Source organism: Tachypleus tridentatus, chromosome 13 (assembly GCF_004210375.1).
Source record: "Tachypleus tridentatus isolate NWPU-2018 chromosome 13, ASM421037v1, whole genome shotgun sequence".
In the NCBI taxonomy this organism is placed as follows: domain Eukaryota; kingdom Metazoa; phylum Arthropoda; class Merostomata; order Xiphosura; family Limulidae; genus Tachypleus; species Tachypleus tridentatus.
In genome coordinates this window covers 89538759-89554872 of record NC_134837.1, presented here as the reverse complement: position 1 = coordinate 89554872, position 16114 = coordinate 89538759, and the positions used below count along the sequence as shown (strand labels likewise).

At 32.4% G+C, this 16114-nt stretch overlaps 1 protein-coding gene and 1 long non-coding RNA gene across 4 annotated transcripts in view; one reads left to right on the top strand and one right to left on the bottom strand.

Annotated features, from left to right (window-relative positions):
* LOC143236874 (uncharacterized) overlaps positions 1 to 10272 on the top strand; it is a 74812-nt gene extending 64540 nt beyond the window's left edge. For both annotated transcript variants that reach the window (XR_013019784.1, XR_013019783.1), the window contains exons 2-3: positions 6073 to 6228; positions 10044 to 10272. This is a non-coding gene — a long non-coding RNA (uncharacterized LOC143236874). The remainder of the gene's footprint in view (positions 1 to 6072; positions 6229 to 10043) is intronic.
* The window catches only part of LOC143236871 (uncharacterized), a 55228-nt gene that overhangs the window by 31380 nt on the left and 7734 nt on the right, over positions 1 to 16114 (bottom strand). The window lies entirely within an intron of this gene.

Here is a 16114-nt window from a genome sequence, read left to right as displayed (position 1 = left end):
AAGATAAGAGGATAAGTACATCTAGTTGCAAAAACCATGTTTTCTTGATAGTTAATTCGAGAAATTTCATGGTTTCTGAGAAATGAATCTGTGAATATGTAAAATTCTAGCCTCAGATTATTTCAATAAAATTTTATTGTTTGGATTTTCGTTGCGTTTAGAATTACACGCCAAGGATTGCACCATTTAGTTACGTGATTTAGTTATTTTTGAAGTTTCAAAGTGACTAAGCAAGAGTTTCATCATAAAATACAAATTACAATATAACATCCACGTATTGCGAAACGCACGTAAGGTGAAGACCAAGGATATTCTCTTATATATTTATATTTTTATTGGACTTTCAAACGTTGATGAAATTAAAGTCATCTTACTCATTCTTGTTGTACTAATTCTTGTTTGGTTGTTTATTCATGGTAGGTATTTAGATAAAAAAGAAACCAGAGGCGTTTATAAATGTATAAATTCTCTTCTTTAAGATCGTGGCTAAAGAATGTGAAGTGAAGACTTCGTGACAAAAAAAATAACAAAACAACATTAATCTTTTGAACTGTTGACCTTTTCTCCACCCAAATAATTGCCACAAAGAAAGCCGGAAAAGCCCAAAACATTAGCCGCCCATTCCTCCTGCTTCTTGGGAAGCATCTTGGTCATCTTAACTTTAAGCAACTTTTAATCTCATTTAATAAATTAAATGAATAAATAAAATAAAATAATCAAAGGAGCAAATGGGTAGGAAAGAAGAACATACGTAAATTAAAATAAAATAATCAAAGGAGCAAATGGGTAAGAAAGAAGAACATACATAAATTAAAATAAAATAAAACAATAAATAAAATAAAATAATCAAAGGAGCAAACGGGTAAGAAAGAAGAACATACATAAATTAAAATAAAATAAAAGGGGATCACAAGATCCAACGAAATGGGAAAGGGATTAAGATATCTAATAGTTGAAAATTTAGTAGGGGGGTATCCTGAGAAAAACACAGTTTCACTAATCAGGCATTAGAATTCTTTATAACCAGTGCTCTAACTTGAAATCACAACTGGAAAGAAACATACATATTAGAAAAAAAAAACTGGATTAAGTGACAGAGTGTGCTCTTATACTTGGTGCGGTAGTGGCCTAAATAGTTGGTTATAAAATTTGTTAATTTCTTGAAGACTAGTAGGTGACTTCTCAGTGTTGTTTTATTAAGTATATTTTCGGGAATGGTCTTTGGCTTTTGGTGGATGTCGTTTGGAAATGAATAAAGTCATGTGCACAAGCAGCCGTGACGTTGTTTTATTTCTTTTTCATTGGACCCTGAGTCAGTGGATTCGTCTTCTTAGATAATACCTACTTGTTTCACTTTTTCTTATTGAGAATTATCGATTGGGTTCGACGGTCGGATGTTAAGAGATTTACTACGGACGTTGATATTATACTAGTTATCACAAACAACTCATTAAACCAAGCCTAAATTCAGAATATTGAAACTATGATGTACTTTTTTGGAGGTAGCTTTACAAGTCAAGGATTTCTTTTGGTTTTTATGATGATCTTTTCTTTTTAGCTTAGATATTTTTCACTGCTCTTTGCTTTAAGCCATCCATTTCTTTCATGGATCTCCAAATTTTCTCAGTATGTTATCAAGATCTTGCCTGATGAAGCTTTGATTCAGTATAAAATTGTCGCCAAATGTATAGAACTTTACTAAACGTTTTTTCTCGGTATTTTATAACAAAACACAGGAGGTATCAATAATAAATTTTAAATCGATTACACACTTCAGTCTTTAGTTACAAATATGAGATTCGTACTTACATTTTTGATGTTATATAGGGAGAATCAGGATTAATTGATCCAACAATAACTAAAGCGATTACGTTAGCACTTACTTGCGTATATTCTCTCTAATCAATTTACGACTATTTAACTTTTTTGTGATGACGTTTAATGATCATTTCATTTGCACTTACACGCTTTTTTCTTATATTGAGAAATATGAAACTTTAAAAACTTAAATTCTGGCACTTAAATTTGTTTAATTATTTCTTTGAAAATTAAATCCATTCATTTAGTCAGCTTATATATCTCAGTTTCAAATACATTTTCAATAACATGCTTTATGAAAATGCTATAAAGTTATCGTGTAAAAAACATTCTTTTAAAAAGTGATATAAATATCAGCTACTCTTTTATTATTCTCACAAATATCAGACGCTAATCGGTCTCCTAGTGAGTCAGCGGGAAGTTTACAAACTTACATATATAAACTCCAGAATTCAAATCCTTGCGGTAAACAGAGCGCGGATAGCCCATTATATAGCTTTGGGCTAAAACAAATAAGACGCGGCATGGCCAGGTGGTTAAGGCACTCGACTCATAAACTCTCAGCCGTGGAGGCGTTATAATGTGACGCTTAACTCCATTATTCGTTAGTAAAAGAGTAGTCCAAGAGTTGGTCGTGGGTGGTGATGACTAGCTGCCTTCCCTCTAGTCTTACATTGCTAAATTAGAGACGCCTAGCGCAGATAGCCCTCCTGTAGCTTTGCGCGAAATTTAAAACAAACCAAACCAGAACAAATAAACAAATTTGTGGTAACATTAAATTCTAGCTATAAATGTTTCAGATACCTAAATTGTGCTGCATACATTCATTTTTTTCTTTAGGTTTATATTTAGCTCTACTGAATCATAAACAATTAATTACCAGTTTCTGTATATTTTCTAGTTTATTACAAGACATATAACTTTGTACAATACTTATATTTATTAGTGTTATCCTGGTTATTAAATGATTTGTTTCGGGTGTGTTTCCTTACAGAAAAGCCACATTGGGCTATCTGCTGAGTCCAACTAGGAGAATCGAACCCCTGATTTTAGCGTTATAATATTTGTTTCGGCTTCTTTCGATTCCATTTTAGTATGGAGCCGCACAGGGGCTATCTGCAATAACCGTCCCTAATTTAGCAGTGTAAAACTAGAGGGAAGGCAGCTAGTCATCATCACTCACCGCCAACTCTTTAACCAAAAATAGTGAGATTGGCCATCACGTTATAACGCCCCATAGATTAAAGAGCGATTATGTTTGATGTGATGGGAATTCGAAACCCCAACCCTCCGATTATGAGTCGAACACCCTAACCACTTGACCATGCCAGGCCTATGCGACCAACACTTGCCAAATATCATCTCATCTTAAACCAGGCTGGTAATGTCATAAGAAATATTTGAGTTTCATGTCACAGAGGTGCTTAAGAATTGTCAATACCTTTTCTTTTCGCCATATTCTCTTGTATATCGTTAAATAAACATGTAGTTTGCAAGAGTTCAAGGCATTAAAAGTGAGTGGGCAACATCTTCTTGATATTTTTTTTTCGCTGGCACCTACGACGCCACTCATTTCATGCTTTGTCCAACCATCTCTTAGTACCACATATAAATTTAATATCTTGCATAATTTTGTTTTCCAAAAATATAAATATTACTGTCATTGTAAATTTCATGATCAAGAGTCTAAAAGTTAAAAACAAGATATTGAATCGAAATTACAGAGACGATTATTAATAAAAAATAATGTCTGTAATATTTAAATCAAGTACAAATTGAAAGTGTTAAAGCTGACTCATCTGTTCCAGTGTTGGCGAGTATTTCTCCCACTAGCAATAACACATGAACAGAAAATAATGGCTTTAACATTCGTTTTTCCTGACTATAGTTATACACATGCACACCATTTGTACACCTTACCACTTCATTTACAATGCCAGTTACATTTCCACTGGACACACTTACCCTTTATATATCTAACCTGGTTACAATATGAATCACATCTGTATTGAACACACACACCCAATTTATAAATCTTATCTAGTTACAACATGAATCACATTTCTATTGAGCATATGTATACTATTTGTATACCTTTTCTGATTAGAATAGGAGTGAATCGTATTTACTGGGATTATTTTATATAATTGATCATAGTTTGGTGAGTTGCTGGCAGATCTCAGGCTGATGTCCAAAAGGACATTACAAATAATTTGGCTCAACTCCCAGTCAAATATGTGTCTCTTGATATTTTTAATTCGTTGATCCCTTAGCAACTACTTTCATAACATTAATCAAAGTTTTTTGTTATCTTTTGCCATAGAAACCTCTTAATTTTGTTTTTGTACCAGCAATAAACGTTTAATTTTAGTAGATTATTAATAATTTGTCAACTGATTATTCAAGTACTTATGAACTGATTACTACATGATAATTAAGCAGTAGAAAATACTACTGAATGAATTGTAAAACTATGCAGAATTAGTAGACGTGGCGCCACCTAATAGCATATAAATTGTTGATGTCACGCCAGTGTTACAAAGAACTAAAATAAACACCACTGTCATAACGTACGGTCAATTTGCTTAATTGATGTTTAATCTAATTCTTCAGGGATCTGAAGTATCTGCAAGAGTTGACTGGGTTGTTGATGCATATCCAGATACATCAATCAAGAGTGCTGAAGGTGAACATTATATAACAACAACAGGATCATTAGAAACTAAAATTAAATAAGTTTACCAGAAAGTTGATCGTCAGTTTAAAAAGATACTCAAAAGTTTACATTTTTAAAGAAAAAGATTGACAATTTTTAATGAAAAAATGGCAAATTTAGTTTATGCAAGAAAACTAGGTAATAAACTGCTTTATGTAAGCTCCTTCAAGCTATTGGGACTGAAATAAGTTACATATCTTTATTGTCAATCAAAACATGAAGTCACTTACAGCCATAAAGAAGCTGATAGCCGAATGTTGTTGCTACATGTATAACATGCTTCCCGGCATGGGTCCAGAAAACTAATCTGGAAATCACCTTGCACATATGTTGCCATAATGGGAATTCGGAAGAGCCATGAATTTGTAGTCTCTATTTTATTTAAGCAGAAATGAAACAGTGAAAGTGTTACATATATCTCACTTCTATTGGCTTCTTTAGGAAAGATTGTTTATGATGCCCTGATTGGCTTAGTGGATGTTACTCTACCAGTGCTTTTTGTTGGATATGGTAAAAAGAAAGGGATTGCAGTTACTCAAAAACGACATCTTCTTCAGAAGTACAATGGCTCAGTTTGGGCAATCATTTGTAACTGGTGAATATTTGTTGAGCAATTTGGAAAGCAACAGTCTGCATTTTTTACAAAAGTGTGATAACAAATATCAACACACATCATCTGGCAGTGTCTGGATCAGGAACAACGGACCCATCTAAACTGCCACTGTGCAAATATCCTTGTAGAGATAATATAAAATGAGCCAACTTGATAAGCCACAATTTGGCGATATGGTCTTGAAGCAAGACCAGTAAAACCTTCTCCAAATGGCAATTGATAGACTGATGATGAATCAGTTGTGTGTTTTTATTGACGATACAATCCTTTAGCAAAAAAGGCAGTCCTTTTGTGTGGAAACTTCAAGTATCGTGTATGGTCAACTGTTTGGTGCTCTTGCAAAAGCAGCAAACTGGCATGCACAAGAACATGTAATTGTGGATAAGAATGTGGAAAATTGATCAAATAATTCTGTAACTGAAGATCAGCTGGTGTCAGATGATGATTCAGACATTTAATGACTGATTCTTGGTTGAACGTTGCCTGTGAACACAGATTGTACTTTCGTACAGACATTTTATTTTATAGGACTTATATGTAATTTTAATCCAAGTAATTTTAAATGGTGATCCAACACATCTCTTTATTGACCCTACTTTTTCAATCTGAGATGAGTGGCATTTATTTAAAGGTTTTTAAATGTACAGGCTTTTATAGATATAATTAAAATTACTATTTAAAAATGATTTTAAAAGCCTATTTTTTTTACATTTAAACGCATTAACAATTTAACACAGGAAACCATTCTGGTGTGTCTATTGCTTAGTTATTGTGCGGTTATCAAGCCTGCTATGTTTTAAAGTGTTTGAAGAATAACCTGACATATTAAAAATATTTAATTTAATTAAGCGTTTTTCGTTAGTGAGATAAACAAGATTAAATGATTTCCATGACAATTGAACCTAAAACTTTGGTTAATTTTTAGAAACTGGTTGCTGCGGACTCAAAAAACAAAACAACAACAACAAAGAAACGTGTGTTTGACTGGGGGTGGAATCAAACTCAGATTTTAAGAATCATCTTTAGGACCGTGGGACACAAATGTATTCCTCTAGACAAACGAAGAAAATAAAAACTACAGGTATGTTTGTCTTTCCAACTTTTTTTTAACTTTGAGTCACTTGAAGAATTTATTAGTTACTTGTGGTATGCACAAAGGCGGGTTTAAAACAAGAAAAAATAGGTAGAGATAAATATAACTAGAAAACCGAAGATTGATTAAAGATTCAGAAATTAATCCTTTAATTTTTTTTAGGCCTAAGGAAACTCGGGCTTATTGTAGGTTTTTAATATACCTTCAGCCTCTGAAGGAAAATCCTTACAACTTACAATGGGATACACAGGGACAACCGCCTGAGGCTACGTTTCAAGGTAGCTTTCTCAGTAAAGTAATTACAGCTACATGCTTACGAAGCTTATCAGCCCTGAATAGTTCGATGCTGTTGGGTTTTTTTCTTTACTTAACAGTGTGTTTACGGTTTAAGAAATGACAGTGTAAAAATGTTTTGGGCTAAAAGACTTGTTGGTATTAGTCGTATTTACAATGTTAAAGCACCATATATTATACTTGTTTTTAAGTGTTTCACAGCACACATTGAAAAAAGTTTTTACCTTGAAAAGCGAAGTTGTAGGAAAGTTAGGAAACACAAAAGAGACTCAAGTGTTAGACGAATACATGAATTTACCAGTAAATTTTGTTGTGCAGCTTCATATTTTAAATATCACTTTTGTATTACAGAAATAGCTTGAACTACCGTTTTTATTGTAAATAATGAAAAATAGACATCCTACTTTTGACACAAAATCGTTGATTTTCTTTAGCTAAAATAGCGCTAATGTCAGAATAACACTATCACGAAATATGTTTCTTTGGAATTAAGCACAAAGCTGCACAATGGGCTATTCGTGCTCTGCCCACTACGGATATCAAAACTCGGTTTCTAGCGGTGTGAGTCCTGAGACTCTCCTCTGTGCCACTAGTGATCCTATAATATGTTTCCTTTTTTAAGTGTGGTTTCGTGTGGTGTGGTGGACAATCTGTGGGCTGCGGAATCGAATCATGTTATCAAATATGCTTGTCTTCTTAGTCATGAGGACGTTATAATGTACAATCAATCCCAATTTTTGGTGGTAAAAAGTGGTTGTTCTATCGCTTCTTTGTTTTTCACTGGTGAAAATAGGAATTGTATGTTTGTTTAAGCATAAAACTACACAATGTGCTATATTCACTGTGCCCACCGCAAGGATCAAACTTCGATTTTATCATTAGAAAACATCAAGCTCACCGCTGAGCCAAAGGAGAGGAACAGGAATCTTCCAAAAGTATGAAATGGGGGTACTTACATTGTTCTAAGTAACTAAAATGTTCTTCTAAAGTGTACCTTAAAAGATTCAAACATTTAGGCAAAGTATAATTTTCTGAGTTTCACAAACACACTTCTGTTATCACCTTGTTTCATTAACCAGAGAAAATTTAAAACTCATTATGGAAAGGATGGCTTTACAGCACACAGAAAAACAACAACATACGGTAAAAGGTTTGTCTTTCCATCAGTCAAGGTTACCGAAACACCGTATAAAGCAACAAACTCACATGTGAGTAAAGTTTTGCCAAGTGTGACGACAAATTGTCAGTAATCATCGATTCAACTATGTGCTCTTTTGTGCTTTGATACTATACATAATAAGTAGTTATGAGACACACAGAGAGCTAGGAAGCATAGTATAATTATTCAGCTCTCAAAGAAACTTCAGTTTTACAAACAATACAATTATATCGGTCATTTCAATTATATAAAGGCATCATCATTACCATTCCAGTTATTCACAGCGTAGAGGTAGCATCAGATAATATTCTACAAAGTATTTTATATTTTGCATCTTATGCTTGGTTTCTAGTCTACGGTCTTGGACTTCTCTCTTGGTTTTGGGTTTTGCTTCTTTTTTATATGCCTGAGTAACTTTGATACCACACACACACAAACTAGATCCTCAACATACAAGTTCATGGAATCAATCTAGCATGCGAGATATATGCATACAGTTCGTATCAAATGAAACGTCGGTCTAATATTGTAGAATTAAATGATAGGACCTGCAAAACATAAACACATTTTTATTGAGATAACATCAAAAGAATGCTTTTGAAAGCAAGGTTATTAGAATATTAAATGTGTGTTTTAATTTCAACTCATTAAAAATATAATTAAAACGATCATTTCACAGAGTGTAAAGCGTCCACTTTATTGTTTTACACTTTTTAAGAATTCACAATACTATTTTAAAGATAGTAAATACCGTGACGTGTTTCATCACCCAATGAGTTTGTCTTAGTGTTAAAGAGGTGTCCAACTCTTTAACTCTATTAAAGTAATGCGTATCACTGATATCAAATCGAAAATTATATACACGTGCACACGTACTTAATAGTGATAAGAAGGCAAGAAAATTAACAGTGTTCAGACTTTGTAGTTAACAAATATTCTGTTACAAACACCAAACGATATATATATTTTATTTTCACCATATTTTAATAATCAGTGAGCAACTTGGAAAACCGCTATTGGAACCAATGGATATTGTTTTATTAAAATATAATAGTATGCTGAATATATGATGCCTAGAATTAATAACACACATATTCGTTCATAATATCTGTTTCTATACAAATCTACTTTGCTGGATAACACATGTCAGTGACTAATGAGACCCACCCTGCTATCATCTAGCAATGTCTTCCATGATAGCAACTGTTTCTGGGGTCCACGAATGACATATCAGGTCCATTTTTAGTTTATATCTTAAGTAACTAGAAGGAATTCATGTACAGCAAGTAATCTATGCTTGCTGCCAACGTGAGAGGCTCAGCCTTAACAGCATTAAGTAACAAATCACGCAAAAGCTCGAATAAGTATTAGTTATTGATACGTAATCAGTTCCAATTTAATATTTAGAAAGATGTAGCTAGCCATTCTCAGGAGTTGAGTGAAGAAAAAAATGAAAACTTTCTCAGAATTTGCTGAAGATCTGGAATATACCATATATTTTTCCTACCCAGAATATTTTGAGAAACATGAATTCTTGACATATATTTAGCTCGTCAGTGGTACTAAAAATAAAAACATTTGAACGCGAATGTAATTTTAAGGTAATTTTTAAATGTAAGAACAGAAATAAGGTTACTTTTACTGTATATAATTAAACTTTATTTTAGTTCACGTGCTTTCAAGCAGTGACTGAACGTGACCGAAAACTTGTGGATTTCCTCTAATCTCAATTATACGTGTAAATATAAACACAAACTTTTTTTTATTTTTCTAGAATAGAACAATGTAGAAGAAGAATTTCCTGTGCAGTTGGCATCCTTCGAAATTACAACTATACCCTTCAGAAAACCACCAAAATAATTTAATGATACCCACTTAAAGGTTGATAACACCAATCCACAGATGCCATGTGATATCTTTGTTAGCTCAAAATTTATAACTCTTATATTTTGATAGTAAGTCATCTTTAAGTGTGATACATTCTTCCCTCATATACGAGGATGATAATGTACTGCCTTCGTATACAAAGCTACAGAGAAAACTATTATGACCGTAAATGGCGACAAGTATTCAGTTACAGGAAAGTCAATAGTCTGCATCTTCCTCAAAAATTTCCTTATGCAGCATAATGTAGTATAATAAACCAGAAACAGAAAATAACTTCGAAATTGTTAACTGAAAGGCATCAGTAAAACTTAAAGAAAATCACTAATATTCTTGTAAATTTGCATGGATGAAAAGTCTTTGAATCAAGTTCAGAATTTTACAAAGTAATATATAGTAGAAGCTGTGCTAACTCAACAGTCTAAAGTGAAGGTTTTAATAATTGGTGCTTTTTTCTCACCTAAAGGAATTCGATTACAGGTGTTGCCAAAAGATTTCACAATAACCAAAGCAAGCTTCTCCAAGACCTGTTTATTGAAGTACCACTACCACTTCTTAAAAGGAGCCAATACTCAACAAAGAGGGTATGTTATAAAATTACACTGAAGGTTTGATGACAGTCTATCATTGGTATACAAATGTACCTAATACTAATCAGTACAATATTTTCAATGATAGAGATGATATGTCACAGAGGAAACAAATAAAGTATTTACTGTTAGTCACCAGAGTATGAATGATTATATTTTGTACAAATGAGCGATTCTATTTTGGCCCGGTGTGGCCAGGTGGTCGGAGCGCTCGACTTGCAGTCTGTGAGTCCTGGGTTTGAGTCCCCGTCACATTAAACATCTTTACCCTTTCAGCCGTGGAGACGTTCTTATACCGCGATTAATTCCACTATTCCTTGGTAAAAGAGTAGCCCAAGAATTGTCGTTTGGTGGTGATGACTAGTCTTACACTGCTAAATTAGGAACGGCTAGCGTAGATAGCTCTCGTGTAGTTTTGCGCAAAATTAAAGAACAAACAGACTGTATCTTTGATGTAGTAAGCTGTTACACTTAGTTTGAATCAATTATGACCTTGAAAAGTGAATACTGGCAAGTATAAGTAAGCAACGAAAAAGAAAGAGATAAAGACATTTGCAGCAGGTAATGGGTTTTGACTTTTTGTGGTTTTACCATTTAAATTATGCAATTCTATGACAGATTAATAAGTGTTATTATCTTAGTTTGCCCATTTATAAAACCAAAATAGGAGAAAATAAAATTTCATCAAATAGAATGCACATTGTTTCGCCGCATATTGTTGTAAAAGTGTAGAAGCAGTGTTCATGAAGCAAACAAAGACTGAACCACAAGAAGTAATGAACGCCAAGAAGTAATTTATATAGCTTCGCTATTGAGCTGTACAAACAAAGTAAATCATTGATGTGAATGTGTTCCCGAACTTGTTTGCCAGAAGAACTCAATCAGTATCAGGATAAACAATCACAGAAACATATATTCTTTAAGTTCGACATTTCATCTGCTGATACATCCAGATAAAACAAAAAATAAAATTATATATGTGTACATAATGTTTCCATAATCCTACGAACTGTCATATATACCTTAACGATCGGGGATTTCGGATTTCTACACGAAGAATATCTGCGCTAGCCGTCCCTCATTTAGCAGTCTACGACAAGAGGAAAGACAGCTAGTCATCACCACCCAACGCCAACTCATAGGCTACTCTTTTACCAACACGTCTAAAAGGGCGATCATGTTTCATGTAGTGATAACTCGAGTCCGCCAGCCTCAGATTACGAATCGAGCGCTCTAACTGACCATGCCGGGCCTGTATAATAAAGGGAGAGTACGGTATTTCAACCACCACTGAAGGTTATATGCTGTGACATTGTCATGAAAATCCCGAGAATGTATTCAGAAACTGCTAAATGAAATAACTTTTTTGAAAAAGAAATGAAGAATTAATTTTGAGTTGATCTAGATGAAATTCACCGCTGGAGTTATATAATGTCTTCATAAAAATACTAATGTCTGATGTGAATGCGCTGAAATTATATTTGTTTGAAATTTGCAAATGTTCTTGGTCAAACGTCTGAGGTTCCCAGTTAATAGGCGTTAAGCTCTGTTATAGCTTCTCAGGATTATAGTATACCAATAAAACATATTGTCTCTTAACATGGTACATTGGTTATATTTTTAGGCGTAAGGAGAACTCCTAAAAATTTTAGCCGACACAACAATATAAACGATATACTAGTATTTACGAACACACATGTATTATTGATTCTTACACTCGAGAGTATTCCACAATTTTAGTGAATACATGGTAATTTTGGAATACAGATTTAACAATATATTTAAGCACATTTCTAAATTTAATGTTCAAACATCGATATTAAAATAAATATATGATAGTAAATTTATTACAGGTTCTAGGCACAACATATGTGAATGTAATCAAAAATTTAATATCATTAAGTTATAATCTTGCTATTGTTATATTTGTCTTTTATAAGTAGCATTTGTAAGCGTTCAAACAAACTTAAAAACATTTACATCAGAAATCAAAATATTATTTCTCTCAATTTACTTATTTATTTGCAAATAAATTACTGATACACTTGCTAGATTTTCATCTATGTATGTTTTCCCCAAGAAAGCTAGAAGATGACAATTTGAACAGAAATGAGAGTTTTCTTAGACGTATGTATGAGTTGAAAATGATAATGAAAAGTTTAGTTCTCTTAATTAAATCTTCTTATTAAAACTTATTTTAGAAAGTCCAAAATATTTCGATTCAGAGAAAGTCAACTTGTTACATATCACTAACGAGCAAAAGCGTCTATCCTCTCTGTGCTAGATTATCATGTTCCACAGACACGTATTATATCTATTAAAGATGTAGAAAATACATTACTTTAATTCAAGTTATATACACAATATAATAACAGCAACTAGAACAATATTTTTACGTAAAGGTAAATTTACATGTTTAATGCCACTAACAGAAACAAGGAAGTAAAAGAAAATATTTATCTGTTGTGATTTCAAATGGAAATACCTATATTCAAAATTTGCAACATATGTAGTTGTAATAATGCAAAACAATTTGTTTAATTGAGAATGTATTTGTTGAAATTAGAGGCTAAAAACGACTTGCATCGAACGAGTAAAATATGTTAATAATTTAAACTGATAAAAAATCATGCATACCATAAAAATGGTTGTAAAGCGCAATTATTACTTCAGATTGCTAAAGTATATTATGCAAAAATGCGTAATTAGATTGTGGTATTTTACTTGCAACATCCATTTATCATACATGAGTCAGAAACTGATAGTAAAATAAAGAATAGCTCAAGGCGTAAACCTGTAAGACATCATAAATCTAAAAGTCTGTTGCAAGTAAATAGAAAGCCGTGCAAGACTGCACAGAGAAAAGGTGATTTTATCATACACCATTCGGCATCTAATCACTGCATGATATACGACTTCATATTCCTCAGTGTATTCGTAACTTCCTCTAATTATAAAACGATGACACTTTGTCGGTAAAGCAAAGAGACAAAAACTTAAGTTTCTTGTTGTTTTTACACATGCATTCCTAGGAGGCAAGAACGCACAGCAAACATTGTATGTTGTTCGAATGTATATAGTCGTGATGGGCTACAGTTGTAATGATGAACTGCTACATTTTTTTATTTTACTTTTAGTTAAATGTAATGGTAGCATTCCAAATACATCTGAAGACCTCTTCTATTTCTGAAGCTATAAACAAGTGAAGAAATATCCAAAGAGTAGAGAGAAAACATCTTCAATTAGCTGGGCTTGTCTATTTATCATATATAGCGAGTTCGAAATAATTTAAAATCACCATTAACTTTTATGTAAGATGAACAAAGAATTTTATAACAAGATGATGGCTTCATTCATTTTTACAGAGCAGACAATAACATACTTTATATTCATAACAGGAAATGAACAGTACTTTAGTCCTTTTAAACATCACCCAATATATAGACAGAATATATATAATGCAAACAAATTATTCATGTATTCAGCTGCCGGAGACGAGTCCAAGTACTTCCAACTAAAAACGTATAACACATATATTTATTTCGAGAAAGAGATATCCATGCTATAAAAATATCTCTAGCATTCATATGACATAAAACTAGAAAAAAAAAGAGAGATGTCACAACAAAAAATTCGATCTTTATTGAATTGATATCGGTTTGTTTATTTTGAATTTCGCGCAAAGCTACACGAGGGTTATCTGCACTAGCCATCGCTAACTTTTCAATGTAAGACTAGAGAGAAGACAACTAGTTATCACCACCCACCGCCAACTCTTGGGCTACTCTTTTACCAACGAATAGTGGGATTAACCGTGACATTATTAACCCATCCCCCACAGCTGAAAAGGCTAGCATGTTTGGTGTAATGGAAATTCGTACCCCCGTTTTACATTTATTGAAATGTTTTGAATTTGCATTTCTTTCTATAAATGTGCTACTACGGGTAGAATTTCTTAAGTGTCCAATTTGATATCACCGGTGTTTTGGGACAAATTACTCCTGATATGTACGTTACTCAATCATGTAGCGATTTCTGAATGATGAATGATGGATAGGACGCTCCAAATATATATAATATGTTGAGTTTGTTTTATATTTTTCCACCAAACCAAGGAAATAAACAATAGTGGGGTGTTAAAAGTAGAAAGTCGCTAGCAGAAAAAAGTTATTTAGAAGCAATAACACAAAAACAAAAATTGTAGGCATAACTTAAGCCTTTATTTTGATTAATTAGTAAACATTTATGTTTTGAAAAATTGTTGTTCGCTGATTGTCCATTTACATTTTCACATATAAAAATACCAAAAATAACATGTCGCCGTAATCACGCGTTACCCTGTACGCTTGTTTATTTTTAAGATAATAATTACAAATTTTTGAGTATATAAAATCATTTGATCATACCCCCAAAACAGGGTATCAGTATATTTTTGAATATGTTTATTTGGAGAGCTATAATAAAATTAGTTGTTTCTTTTTCTCAAGCACGTGATCTCATTTATGCATATATCCAGCGCAGATACTCAAATTATGTCATTTTGTTATATTGTTGTACGCAGCAGCCAAGACATCTGTTATTATAAATAACTGAAAGGGTATAATAGTAAATTATACAATAATTATTCAATAAAAAAAAAAAAAAAAACCACTGAACATGAAATTGCATGAACTCCTTTATATTTTCTCCTTTAGTTTAATTTTGTTTCAGAAGGGAATACATAAAATGCGCAATGCTTTTTCTGTCATATTTAGTTCCCATCCTATGCAGATGATTAGGGTATGGTGGGTTTAAAATGTGTTAGTCAGAAATCAATCATTTTCTTGCAAGAAAAAGTCTTTCAAAGTGAGATTACATGACACGTGTGCATCTTTTTAACTGTATAACTAATATTCAAACAGTGCATGTGGTGGTAGTTTTAGGTGGCTGGTGAGCTATAAAGCTAAATCTGTGAATGATAATTAGTGGTCTATTTATACAAATAGATAATTGTCGAAATGATGAGATACATGTAAAGAAGTTCACAAATAGGATAAAGGAGATAATCATTTTAATTCAACTTCGTATTGAACTTTTTAAAACTTCTTAGTATAATGTCACATTGTAATAAAATCTTATGTTTATTATTTGTAAAAGTAGTCCGAAACAAAATAACTATTAATTTTTGTCTGATATCACTGGATTTACTATTGAGATGTAAAGAAGAACACATTAATTTGGGGAAGTTTACTATAGATTTATATATATAGTATAATCATTGAAAATATATATTATTGAGTAAAAATAAACATACGATATGGAAAGATTGGTGTGATTTTTCTTCACATTAAGACTCACCTCTAAATATTAGATAGATTAGTCTAAATCATTTATTGTTTAACCAGTTCCTTGTTGTTGTTTGTTTAAATAGTAAAGCAAGTTTGCTGATAAAAGTCCAGTATAAATTTAAATTAAAATAAAAACTGTTGTTTTAAACAATTATTTTAATGCATATTTTAAGTGTTTGGAACACTTATAAAGTTAGGAGCTATGGATTTATGGATTAGTTAATTAGATCTGAAATAATAATATTTATTTTTTTCAAATGATGTGTAACCGAGTCCTCAGTAAAGACTTTCTTACCTATTTAGAGTTTTTTGCTATTTTACCTTTTCATTCTAGATACAATATAATCTGGTAAAGTAGATCACAGATAAATAACAGTACTCATCTTCATCATGGTGGAAAAATATAACAGAACGAAGCCCGAGTGCTATACTTGTGGTGGCACAATGTGTTTAGTACACATATTTTCAAGAACTGTTCAATTCATACTTATAGGAGAATATTTTTTTCTACATTTTCCAGTTGTAACATGGACACTTAAGAAATGCCTGACTGCGAACCTGCGAATTCAACATGAAAAATTACTCATTGTCAAAGAAAGACAAACTACGTCTTGCTTTAA